Source organism: Lactuca saligna, chromosome 8, assembly GCF_052625555.1.
Source record: "Lactuca saligna cultivar CGN05327 chromosome 8, ASM5262555v1, whole genome shotgun sequence".
Taxonomy (NCBI): Eukaryota; Viridiplantae; Streptophyta; class Magnoliopsida; order Asterales; family Asteraceae; genus Lactuca; species Lactuca saligna.
The window spans coordinates 198,977,750-198,991,775 of NC_136424.1; positions in this window are offsets into that span (position 1 = coordinate 198,977,750).

Here is a 14,026-nt window from a genome sequence, read left to right on the forward strand (position 1 = left end):
ATTTTTCCGATGAATTGGATGTGATTATCCAGGCCCCTTTTTATAAAGTATGTTTTCCTTCATCTTTTGTTAAACTGTCGATGTGGGATGCCAAACCTTGAACTTTTCCACTTCCTTATAGTTTTCACATCTTTACACATCTTTCTTTTTATTCTTTTAAGATATATACAAAACACACATTACGTATCTCTTTTGCGCACAACCATAACACACATATATAGAGGTTGAAATAAACCTTGTTCACGATTACATACAGTTTAATTTAGTAATTGGAAATTTTAGTCTAACCACTTAAAATGAGTCTTTATATAACGTGTTTATTTATATTTATACTTTTGTCAAAAAAAAGTTATAAAATTTGAATCATTCTTATTTGATTATATTTATATATACATATAAAATTTCAATCTTCTTATTATATTTATATGTACGAAAGTTGATAACATTTGACAATTTACTTATATTTTTATGATTGAAGTTAGATTTATTAATTTTAAAATTTTTTCTTAATAATTAATGGTCCCCAATTAATCTTCGTCTAGCCGATTAATCCCTTAACTCCAGTTCACCGCCTAGCTAACGTCGAGTGTTTTTTACAACCTTGGAAAATTTTAAAACCGATTATATTATTGTTTTAGAGGATATAGCTATTACTCAATTGAAAATTATATTTGAGCAAATGCAATATTTTGAATCTATTTTGGGATTTTTATGTTGGAAATTTAATTTTGTTAATTTCCAAAAATGGATTTTCTCCATTTTTGAGCATAAATTTTGAACTCTAAATACAATCAAAACGAGTTCAATTATATATTTATGTTTTCCTCCGTGATATTTTCGTTTTGATATATCACACGTCCAAAACAAATTAAAAATAAATGATAAATTATTTGTCAAAGTAGGGCAATTGGAAGAGAAAGTAAAGGAGTTAAGTGGGTTTAAAACTCATCCCACATAATGAAAAGCAAATTGGTTTATAACTACAAATACTAGCTACCTTTGTAATGCTTATTAAAACCAAGGGTCTCTTTTGCACACATACGCATGGAGGGTGCAAATGCAAGCCAAATTGGCTTTAGGCCACTAAACTTCCTGCGGGCATGTATGCACCACCGGTCGACCATAAAAGTTCACGGATCTTTTTGCATTTTTTTCCTTTTGGTTAACAGTTACAAAAACGAATTAAGAGTAATTAATCATGATTTCTTGATTCATTTTCTTATTTAATTGTGACGGTTACAATTTCGTCTTAATTACATCGGTTACATTGGGTAGTATATATAAAACGCCTATGTGACTGATTCAATACACCGGATGAAACGAAATCACTCTCTTCCTCTCTTATGCTTCTGCTTCATATTTTCTCTTTTGCTGCAACCAAGGTATAATCCGAGCCAAGTGAGAGTTCGAACAATCTAGAATAATTGTTTTCTATTATTGTATCCTCGGAAACAAACACCCATATAGGGCGAATTTGTTTTAAGGAAATTGTGTTAAACACAAGCCTTAGTCAAGAATTTTATGCTTTTGTTCTTTCATACAATTTTGGGTTATATTCTAACATTTTATTTGATGCTTCAAAGTAAGTATCTTTGGTTAATGATGAATTGAAATTTTTTTGTTTGAATCTTTTTAAAGTGTCAGAATTATGCTTAATCATATAAACTCAACCATATTTACTTAAACATCAGTAAATTTTGACGAATAAAGTTATCGTCGTTTGTGATTGTTCTGAATAGTCCATATCAACATGCACTCGATCCATTAGTCCTTCACTTGACTCACATAAACATGTGATTAATGAATTAGTTATAATTTTCCAATGAACAAGATTCTTATATACTATACAATGTGACTTATACAACACCAACTATATGTCCAGTTGGTGATGATATTTCCTTTTACTTGGTTAATTATGATAATCCCACAAGCGATATTATAAAAATTAAATCATCAATTCATATTGCTAATATTAGAAATGTAACCAACACTTTCATAAATGCAATCGCAAGGAAATATAAAATAAGGCAACCGGATAAACCATAATTTCACTTTTATTAAATACAAATGAAAATTAGGAACTTATCCTTACAACGCATAAAATAAAAACTATGTTTCTAGACATCTCGAAAGAGTAATAACAATCTATTAAATTATCCCAGCTCATTAGTAGTAGCTCCAAATTCTGATCTTTGAACAATGTGAGCAAAGTCTATTTCTCATGATCATATTTAGCTCACATTGCTCAAGCTTCCTTATTTCTATTAGCTCCTTAAATACCATCAAAATGTGATCATCACATCATGTATTAGGAGTCTATGAATACGAACTTATAAAATAATGGAGTCAGATAATGGACGACTTGACTTTACTATCTCTAAGATCTTTCAAGTATTTTGGGCAACTTTGTTTCCAGTATCCATTCAATTGGTGGTAGAAACAAATGGAATCTCTGAGATTAATAGTTGGAATGATCCCATAACTAGTTTTTTTCTTTTACAAAACAATCAAACCATTTGATCTTGGATGACCCCCTTCCATTGGGAAGAGAAATCTTTTATAGACCACCATTGTCACCATTGTTAATGTCCATGAAAATTTTGGAATTGGACCCTATAAATACATTTGCTTCAGTAACTATCAACAATTGGTTCAGATCAATTAGGGCCACATTGATATTTGTCGTATAAAAGTTCTCAATGAACTGATCATATAACTTTGAAAGCAAGACAAGAACCTAGTCAATGGCCTGATCCCTTGGGAAACAACACCCAATCTATCCAACTTGTTAATGTACGGTTTCATTTTCAGAACATTCACACACACAAAATTTTCATCTTGATGTTTACATGCCAATAGGGATCAAGCTGTTTCATCTTTTAACTTGGGACAAATGTGACTTTGGGAGAGTCACAAGAGGAAGAGATGGAAGAGTCGAAGAAGCATGATGTCCAGTTCCACAAATTCTCGAATATGGGAAAACATTTTCACCTTGAATAGAATATGGAAGATCATCTTTAGAAGGAAGAGGAAAAACATTTTCAAAAGGAACTAAGAAGACCATATCTGTCACAACTAGAAATTTTGTATCTTGTAATTTCAACACTTAAGTAAAATTATGAATCAAAAACTTAAGAGCATGTATGATGCTTACTTCATGGCAACAAAAATTTTAATCAAGTACACCATACAAGCATTTCAAATAGTCAACAAGTAATTGGAAACCCTAGAAGTTCTTATGTAGGTCCATTTTGGGCTAGGAATTCCTTATTGGGCCCAATGGGCCAATAAGCTTCCAACTTGACTATCTTGGGCTTAGAACCTTTAAATGGGCTCTAATTGGACCCACTTTTATTTATTTCCAACATTTTGGGCCATATTGGGCCTAGAATGAAATAAATCAATTATATGAACCATTATGAACCATAATTAACCTAAACTAGCCCAACAAGTATAAAAATCACACTTATATTTTATAGGGCCAACAATCATTCAACTTAACTCTAGTATGGGCTTAGGGGCAATAAAGCCCAAAAATCTTTTTTTTCTCTTCAAATTTCAGCCCAAGCCCATGTAAAAAGGGAGAGTTGACTTTCATAGCCACCTCATTTTTGCATGTTGGTTTTCCATGCAACCTATCTCATACTTCCATGCACATATCACCTCAAGGTCTATTTCTTTCTCTCTCTCTTGCTCTCGGCCGAACACAACACACACACACTCACAAAAATTCATTCCATTCTCTCTAAGTCTTGAAGAACATCTCCTCCCTCCTTATTCAAAAGTTTCGAGAATCAAGAGCTTTTCAAGGAGTTTTTTCCCACAAACACATCATCTAAGGTAAGTTGATGACTAATCCATGATCTAGGTACTTCATTTCACCAAAAATCTCTTCTAAATATATTCCAACTTGTGATCATGCACCTTAGAAGTCACTAAACTCGAGATCTACCAAGGAGACTTGCTAGGATCGAAATTTTCTTCTTTTCTATCTTCGAAACGGAAACTACAACTCAAGGTGAGCTTCATACCCCCTATTTTTCGGTTTTTATGAGTTTTGTGCGGGAGGGGGGATACAAGCAAATGTGTAGATCTATGGGTATATGTATGCTTTGTGTGATTTGTATGTTTATAATCATGTTTTTATGAGATTATGGTGTTGGATATAGTCAAAAAGTCCTTAAAGCCAAGATTTAAATTAGGTTGTATGAAACAAGTATAAAACATATTATTACACACAAATGATTTCTAGAAAAATAACTAAGTTGGTTAATATGAACATTTTTGGGCTAAAAACCCATTTTTGGACTCAAAATGTTAAAAACATAAAATTAAAGGGCCCAAAATGACAAAATATGAATTTTGGTGGTTGAAATGGGACAAAACAGTTTTAACAAAGTATTTTCTGGAAATATACTCTCTTGAAGGATTAAAATGTAAAATTTTAAGCATAATGGGCCAAAAATGAACATTTCGGCCCAATAAGGCCCAATTTGCGAGATTTTCAAATTAGAGGGGCTGAAACTGTACTTTTCTGTAAAACAGGGGACTACTACTGCTCCAAGTCCATTTCAAGGGTTAAAAATACTTTTCATATTTAAAAGGGACCAAAGATGCAAAAAATTTCTATTTTGGGCCAAAAGTGTAAAACTTGCGAAAATAGAGGGTTCAGCCGAGAAAATTTCATTTTGAGGGACTAAAACTGTTTTTCAAATAAATTTGAGCTGAAATACCTTTTCAACAAGTTTTGATACTAAAATGTCAAGAAAAATGGTTTAAGGACTAAAATAGAAATTCTTTTATTCAAAGGGTCAAAATTGTAAATTTATCCAAAAGAAAGGGGCTGCAAAAAGAAAATCCTAATGTTTTAACCAATAAATCCGTTATGATAAAATACTAGTACCATGACTACCGACGAAATATAATACACCTTCAACACCAAAATCGTTATCAAACGAATTGATTCGGTCTCGAATCAACCACGAATCAAAAATTAATACACGGCGAAACTTCAATACACACGCGGAAATTCACCAGAAGTAAATACACACGCGCAAATTCACCAGAAGTCAATACACACGTGAGAATTCACCAGACGTCGATACACCATCGTGGGGCCCGAAAGTTTCGAATCGTGCTTGTTGGGCCTAGCTAGTCCAATGACATGATCTTTAGGCCCAAAGGTAACTCGCTTACATGTCATTGGGTCTTATATGACCTAATTTCGTGTAAAAGGACTTTCAATGGCTTTTGTGCTGTTGGGCCCCAAGGGTCCTTTGGTACTGCCAGCAAAGTCGAGAATTCACCAATGCGAGTCGGGCCAAGGGCCCTTCGCATTCACGATAGCCTTGAACAACCTATGGAAATATCGGGGGCTTCGCACCCTCTTTTCTCCTTGGTTGTGGAGCTATGAGAAGTCGGGGTGGTTGGATTAAGTGAATGATACAGACGACGCCTAAGGGATCGTTTGTATAGTTGTAAACTAGTCGTTTTCATTAATGCGTGTTTATAACGATTCACAAACCATAATTAATCCAATGACACCTGGAATTATCGAATACACACGTCGTAACTGTATAACAAAATATATAACGCAAAATTCAAAGTATTAGGAAAACATCGGGTTTTCCTAGGGTTTTCAATACATACACCTGCGAGATGCATACCAAGTCTAACAATTTTTCTTACATTTATAGAAACAAACAAGCATACTTACGGATCTTCACACTTTTTATACGATACTCTTTTCAGAAAAATATCGGATTTTCTGGTGGTTTTCAAAACAATACAAAACGTTTTATTTCAAACATTACTTACGAACTCACCAACATTTTATACGTTGACGTTTTTCAAAATGCTTGTATTCTCAGGTAACAGGTAAATCGAAGGGAAAAATGTATTCAGTGATGTCATGTTGTTTGTTTAACTAGTATCGAACAATCTACTTTTGGGGATGTAATGTTTTGAAACAATATACTAAATGTAAACACTACCAGTTGTACTATTTCAATGCATGGTGATGAATGATGTTATGTTTCATGTATATTCACTGTGATGGTATTCAATTGAGTCATAACAGCCCTCGGACGTTTCTGCCGTCTAGTTCGGGGGTGTGACATGTTGGTATCAGAGCTTTGTTTATAGTGAACTAGCATATCTAACCACACATTGATATGCAACTATAAACCAAAAGAGGGACTAACCCAATTTTGAACAAAACAAGTAACACATAACAATAAAACACCCCTGCTTGTATTAGGAATAAGAACATAACGCCGAACCAAACAAGATAATGCTAGTATCCCGGTTAATTCAGGACTGTTCTTAGTGGTACCAAGGAGTGGATGTAGCCTGATCAACTACATTCTCTCCAAGGTATAACTAACACATGTTCTAATGAGATCGTGATAGCTAGGGAACCTAAAACTATACCCCTTTAACACCAGAAAGAGAATATATGTTTAGCTTATGCAATAGTGGTAGGGTCATAGGATAATGATAGTTTATTCGTATACCTTCTCTCAGTCTTCATGGAAGGAAAGCAGCAGGGCACTCAGTTTCATCAAGTCCTAGTAGCCCACGGGAGGGTCAAGGATGATCCAGAGGTAGATCAAGGGAAGGCACACGACATTAGACCTAAAGAGGAACAGGACGAATACGTGATGGTTGATCTCGATTATGGTGAGTTGGACCTGGAGCCAAATGAAGAGAAGGGCGTAGAGGAGGCGTGTAGTGAACCTTACCAGTTGGAAGCCCCGTCAAATTTCCGCATGTTTCAAGGGGTGGATACAGACTACTTACGCGCCCTCGAGGAGGCAGTTATCAGCCTGAAGCTTCAACTCATCATGGCCAAGGCGAGGGTTGTACGAGCCGAGCGAAAAGTAGAGGCAATCACCCAACAGGCTGATGAACTGGCTGAACTTCTGGTGCGTCATCCCGATGATTGAGCGTCGTCGTCATCCTTAATAATGGGACCTAGACTACTACCTTCTAGATAGGTTCCACCGTGAGAAGGACTAGTTATACTCATCTTTAGTACTAGTACTAGGATCTATGTTACGTACCTTGACTCTATGTGTAAGTGACTACACTACTCATAGAGCCGTTATGCTGTCAAACTAGTGTCACTCATATATGCTCTTACGAGCAAAATTTTCATGTATCAAATGCGGATAATATTAATGAACTTTTACGTGTTTATTATGACATTACGAATTGTTATGTGTTGAGAATCTATGATTGTATGCTAAATGGTAAAAGTGTTTAAGTTCGTACCACGCACTTAGTCAGTAGGATCACAACCTCACGGAAACCACGTACACTCAACATCTTTCTGTTTCATGACAGAAAGATGCCTCGCCGACCTACTCGCGGAAACCCTGGACCAACCCCACCCGAAGCTGACTCCACTGCATTCTAGGCGGCTGTATCTGCTGCACCAAGTGAACAACAGAGGAGGCAACGGGCAAGGGGCCGGAAGTTCGAACAACGGAATGAATCAAGGACCCACCAAAACATGTACCTACAAGGACTTCACAAACGCCAAACCATGAACTTTTAACGGCACTGGAGGGGTGATCACTCTGAAGCAATGGATCGAGAAGGTGGAATCGGTATTCGAGATACGCGATTGTCCCGAGGGAATGAAGGTGAAGTTCGCAGCCTGCACTTTCGTTGATCAAGCGCTCACTTGGTGGAATGGACACGTGGAAGCCATGACACTCCCGGTAGCCAACTCCATGCCGTGGGCGGAAATGAAAGAAATGCTGATGGCCGAATACTGCCCACGAGGTGAAATTCAGAAAATGGAGCAAGAGTTGTGGAACCTCACCGTGCAGAATGCGAATATCGATGCCTACATATCGAGATTTAGTGAACTATCTCTGTTGTGCCCTGGTATGATCACCTCGGAAGGAAAGAAGATTGAGCGATTCATGTGAGGACTAACCTCACCGATCCAGGGAAATGTGATAGCTGCAAACCCCGAAACCTTTGACAGTGCTAAAATATTGGCGAAGAAGCTGTATGACCACAACAACAAGAAGGGTGAGAAACCAGCGAAGACTGAGGCCAAGAAGGAAAGTGAGGGCAAGAAAGGGAAGAACAACAAAAGGAAGGGGCGCCAAGGCTCCGAGAATTCCAAGAAGCAGCAGACAGTGGCAGTTAATGCTGCCACCGCACCAGTTCCAGCCACACCACATGCTCTAGCCTCAGTTGCTTCAAATGCCCCCAGATCTTATTCCGGAAATCTTCCCAAGTGCAACAAGTGCGGTTTCCATCACAATGGAGAATGCAAGGAGTTGCAGTGCACCAGTTGCAATCGAAGGGGACACACGGCGAGGTACTGCAGGACTTACCCTCCCCAGAACCAACAACAGGGAAACAACAACAACAACACCCGCAACAACAACAACATCAACATCGGCGACAACAATGCAGGGCCTAGCCACACCTGCTATGGGTGTGGGAGGACTGGGCATTTCCACCGAGATTGCCCTAAGAACAACAATTCCGGAAATGGAGGAACGAGAAGGGTGGTGGCCATAGGTCAGGGGGAAGCAATTCATGATCCCACAGTCGTTACTGATACGTTTACCCTAAATCACACTTATGCATGCATCCTATTTGACACCAGAGCGGAGCTGTAACGACCCAAATTTTTACGTCCGAAATTTCATTTTAAAATATTACTTTAGAAAACATTAATAAATAAAAACATTGTTTGATCACACCATAGCACATCGTAACCATGTTCTAAAAGGTCAAACCATACATCCCATCAAAATATCAGAGTACAATCCCAGTAAATCTCGTAAATGCGGAAACCGAAGAGTGTGTGTATGACGTGCCGCTACCGTGCCGGCTCCTTCCCCTTTGATGCAGAGGTACCTGAAAACAAAGCTGTAAACGTAAGCACAAAGCTTAGTGAATTCCCCCAACGTACCACATACCATACAAACACATAACATACGTACTGCCAGGCTATTCTGGGGTGCCTGACTACCCGGTACGGCCATTCTGGGGTGCCGACCTACCCATACGGCCATTCTGGGGTGCCGTCTTACCCGTGTCAAGACATTCTGGGGTGCTGACTACCCATGTCAAGCCATTCTGGGGTGCTGACTACCCATCGGTCCTAACAACCGATCCTCGGGGACTGGTCCCCTCCCGTTACCTCTATCGCATAACATAACAGACCAATCATACAAGCATACCATCACATACAGTCAGATAATTCTGGGGTGTCTGACTACCCAGCGGTCCTAACAACCGAACTCAACTACTATTGCATATAACGTATCATGATAGCATATAACATAACAGGTAATAGCAAACCTAGATGATTTCACAAAGACAATCATCTATCATACGTCTCCTACTGGTGGGCCAGCATTGTGGCCTTAGACCCACCGCTACTGGAAGGTAACTCACCTCAAAGTAGCTACTGAACTGATCGGGAACTAACTGACTGCTGCTGCTCCGGGAGTCCTCCAGCTGCAATTCCCACAACATACTCAATCAAACACTGCTAACTGTCCTTTAGGTAAAATGACCATTTTACCCCCGGTCTAGCTCTAAGCCAACGCTAGAGTCAACTTTCAGTTGACCCGACTCGCCGAGTGGATCTCCACTCGTCGAGTCCCTAGCAAACTATTGTTCTGGGTCCCTGGTTCTACTCGTCGAGTTGGGCTATGACTCGACGAGTTCATCTTCTAACTGTCATTCAACTCCTTCACCCTACTCGCCGAGTTGTATGAACAACTCGTCGAGTTCATCTTCATCCGAAGAACACTTTATGCTAAGACTCGCCGAGTTGTATGAACAACTCGCCGAGTCTGTTCTTGATCTATGAAGATTGCCTTGGACTCGCCGAGTCAGGGCATTGACTCGCCGAGTCCTAACATGGGTGAGTTCAGCTCCCAACTCACCGAGTCACCCCCTGTGACTCACGGCTCAACTCGATACATCATGAAGGGACCAAATCGGTGACTCGCGACCAGACTCGCCGAGTCGCCAATACGACTCGCCGAGTCGCCGCCATGCATCCACCAAATACACTGATTTACTCGATTTCAGTCCATGCCATTCATAGATCTGGACTTCTAGGACACAAATCACACGTAAAGTTTCCAACTTTACGTGTGGATATTCACTAATGTGGATTTAAGGGTGCAAAATGCCTCAAAAGGGTAGATCTAGGATGAACAAGCCACATGGGGCCATAAAGCTAACAGATCTGAGCTCCTGGAGCTCAATCTTGCCTAGATCTAAAGGTTAATCCACTTATTACGAAACATTAAGCACAAACAAGCTTGAAGGATTGCTCAAGAGTGTCTCAAATGGGATCTTAAGCATAGAAACAAGGGAAAAACGAGATATACCTCAAGGGAAATGTTGAAATGACACAAAGATGGCTGATCTCCTTCTCCTCTTCTTGATCTACTCCTCTTTCTCCTCAAAACCTTCAAGAACACACCAAGAACACTTCAATCTCTCTAGGAAATAAGGGAAAACGATGTTGGGGGAGTTATGGGGGTGAATAGGGACGAGTTGGGGCGGAATGAGGGTTTAAATAGGGTGCAAACCCTTGAAACTTAGGGTTTCATCCAGCAGCGGTGACTCGCCGAGTCCAGGATATGGACTCGCCGAGTCGCCCACTTAAAACGTGTCCTGAGTCTCGTCCCTACTCGGCAAGTCGGACCTTATGACTCGCCGAGTCCAAGGCTAAAATAGGGCAATGCTCAAATAAAATTCACATACCGGAAACCAGGTGCTACAAATCTCCCCCACTTATTTTAGACTTCGTCCTCGAAGTCTGCTGCCCGGTCCTGAAACAGCTCGGGGTAATGCTCCATCATCTCGTCCATCGGTTCCCAAGTCCATTCCGAACCCTTGCGGTGCTGCCATTGCACCTTTACTAGTTCTACCCTCTTGTTTCTCAACATCTTGGTCTTTCTGTCAAGTATTGCGACTGGGCGCTCAATGTAATTCAAGCTGTCATCAACCTGAATATCCTCCAACGGTACTACTGCTGAATCGTCCACCAGGCACTTCCGCAGCTGCGAAACATGGAAAGTGCTGTGGATCTAAATGAGCTCGGCTGGCAGATCCAGCCTATACGCCACCTTGCCCACCCGGGCTGCAACCCTGAACGACCCGATGAACCTTGGGCCCAACTTGCCCCGCTTCCTGAATCGAATGACACCTTTCCAAGGCGACACTTTCAGGAGGACCATATCCCCGACTTGGAACTCCAAGTCGGATCGACGTCTATCGGCGTAGCTTTTCTGCCGACTCTGTGCAGTCTGAAGTCTGCTCCGAACCTGCTGGATCCTCTCGTTCGTCTCTAGCACCACCTCGGTGCTCCCCATGACTCTCTGGCCAACCTCCCCCCAACATATCGGGGTTCTGCACTTCCGCCCATACAACATCTCGAACGGTGGTCGGTCAATGCTCGCGTGATAGCTGTTGTTGTAGGAGAACTCAGCCAAGGGAAGATAGGTATCCCAGCTACCACCGAAATCCAACACACACGCCCGCAACATGTCCTCCAAAGTCTGGATGGTCTGCTCACTCTGACCATCTGTCTGCGGGTGAAAGGCGGTGCTAAAATGCAGACGAGTGCCCAACTCGTCATGGAATTTCTTCCAAAATCTGGAAGAAACGCACATCTCTGTCCGAGATCACCAATATTAGCACCCCATGCCGTGCCACAATCTCCCTGATATAGATGTCGGCCAATTTTTCGGCCGATATGCTCTCCTGAATTGGAATAAAGTGAGCACTCTTGGTCAATCTATCCACGATGACCCAAATCGAATCCACTCCACGTGCGGTCCTGGGAAGCTTTGTGATAAAATCCATCATGATATCTTCCCATTTCCACAGTGGAATATCCAACGGCTGCATCTTGCCATGCGGCCTCTGATGTTCGGCCTTGACCTTCCTGCAGGTCAAACACCGCTCGACGTACCATGCCACATCCCGCTTCATGCAAGGCCACCAATAATCCGGACGAAGATCCCTATACATCTTCGTCGCCCCGGGATGAATAGAAAATCGGGACTTGTGCGCCTCCTCCATCAGAATCTGTCGCACGCCACCGTGATACGGCACCCACACCCTACGGTGTAATGTCAAAAGTCCTCTGCCATCATAATCAAAGGAGGAAACCTGACCCACCACACGCTCGCTCTTCCGATGCTCCTCCTTGATAGCCTCCTGTTGAGCCTCCTAAATCTGCTCCAACAGGGGAGTCACCACAGTCATCCTCAAACAGACGTCCCTGATCGGCACCGTCTTGCGGCTAAGCGCATCGGCCACCACATTGGCCTTCCCCGGGTGGTAAAGGATCTCGCAATCATAATCCTTCACCACGTCCAACCACCGCCGCTGCCTCATATTCAGATTCGGCTGGTCCATGAGGTACCTCAAACTCTTGTGGTCCGTGTAGATGGTACACCGAACCCCGTAGAGGTAATGCCGCCAAATCTTGAGGGCAAAGACCACCGCCCCCAACTCCAAATCGTGCGTCGGGTAATTTGCCTCGTGAGGCTTGAGCTGCCGCGAAGCGTAGGCAATGACATGCCCCCTCTGCATCAGAACTGCGCCCAACCCTGAAATGGATGCATCGCAGTAAACCACAAAATCCTCTACACCCTCAGGCAGGGCTAGGATCGGTGCCTCACACAATCTCTGTCTCAGCATCTCAAACGCAGCCTGCTGCTCGGGTCCCCACCGAAAGACCACGGCTTTCTTCGTCAGTCGTGTCAGGGGTACGGCTATCTTGGAGAAATCTTGGATAAATCTCCGATAGTAGCCCGCCAATCCCAGGAAGCTCCGAATCTCGGGTGGAGACTTCGGGACCTCCCATCTCATCATGGCCTCGACCTTGGCCGGATCAACCAGAATCCCATTCTGGTTGACGAGGTGTCCAAGAAATTGCACCTCGCGCAACCAAAACTCACACTTGGAGAACTTGGCATACAAGCTCTCCCTCCTCAGGGTCTCCAATACCTCCCTCAGATGCTCCTCGTGTTCTTCCCGAGTCTTGGAATAGACCAAGATATCATCGATAAAGACTATCACAGACCGATCCAGCATCGGTCTACACACGCGGTTCATGAGGTCCATGAACGCGGCAGGAGCATTGGTGAGCCCAAACGGCATCACCACGAACTCGTAATGACCATAGCGCGTCCGAAACGCAGTCTTCTGCATATCCTCCTCCCTGACCCTCATCTGATGATACCCTGAACGCAAGTCAATCTTGGAGAACCAAGATGCTCCCTGAAGCTGGTCAAATAGGTCGTCAATCCTCGGAAGCGGGTATCGGTTCTTCACCGTTACCTTGTTCAGCTCCCGATAATCTATACACATCCGATGCGACCCGTCCTTCTTTCTTACAAACAGAATCGGGGCTCCCCAGGGTGAACTGCTCGGCTGAATAAATCCCTTGTCCAGCAGCTCCTGCAGCTGCGTAGACAACTCCTGCATCTCGGGAGGAGCCAACCGATATGGTGCTTTGGCTATCGGAGCCGCACCGGGAATGAGGTCAATCCTGAACTCCACCTGTCGCTCCGGAGGTATCCCAGGTAGTTCCTCTGGGAAAACATCAGCAAAATCTCGAACCACCGGGACCTCGCTCACGGTCGCCTTACCCGCCTCCCGGGTATCCATCACATACGCAACATAACCCGCGCATCCCTGCTGGAGGTAGCGCCTAGCCCTCGCTGCTGAACATACAGTGGGTCCACACTGCGGCCGCTCTCCATGAATCACTAACTCTCCCCCGCTTGGGGTCCTGACTCGCACTAGCTGCTGCGCGCAATCTATCACTGCCCCATTAGGGCTCAACCAATCCATACCAATAATCACCTTGTTCCCACGCAATGGAATGGGAACCAAGTCTACCAGGTAACGCTCCTCAAACAGTCGCAGAACACAATCTCGAAACACCATCGATGCTCGCACCGATCGATCGTCAGCAATCTCTACCTCTAATGGGCAATCTAACTCGCCTGAA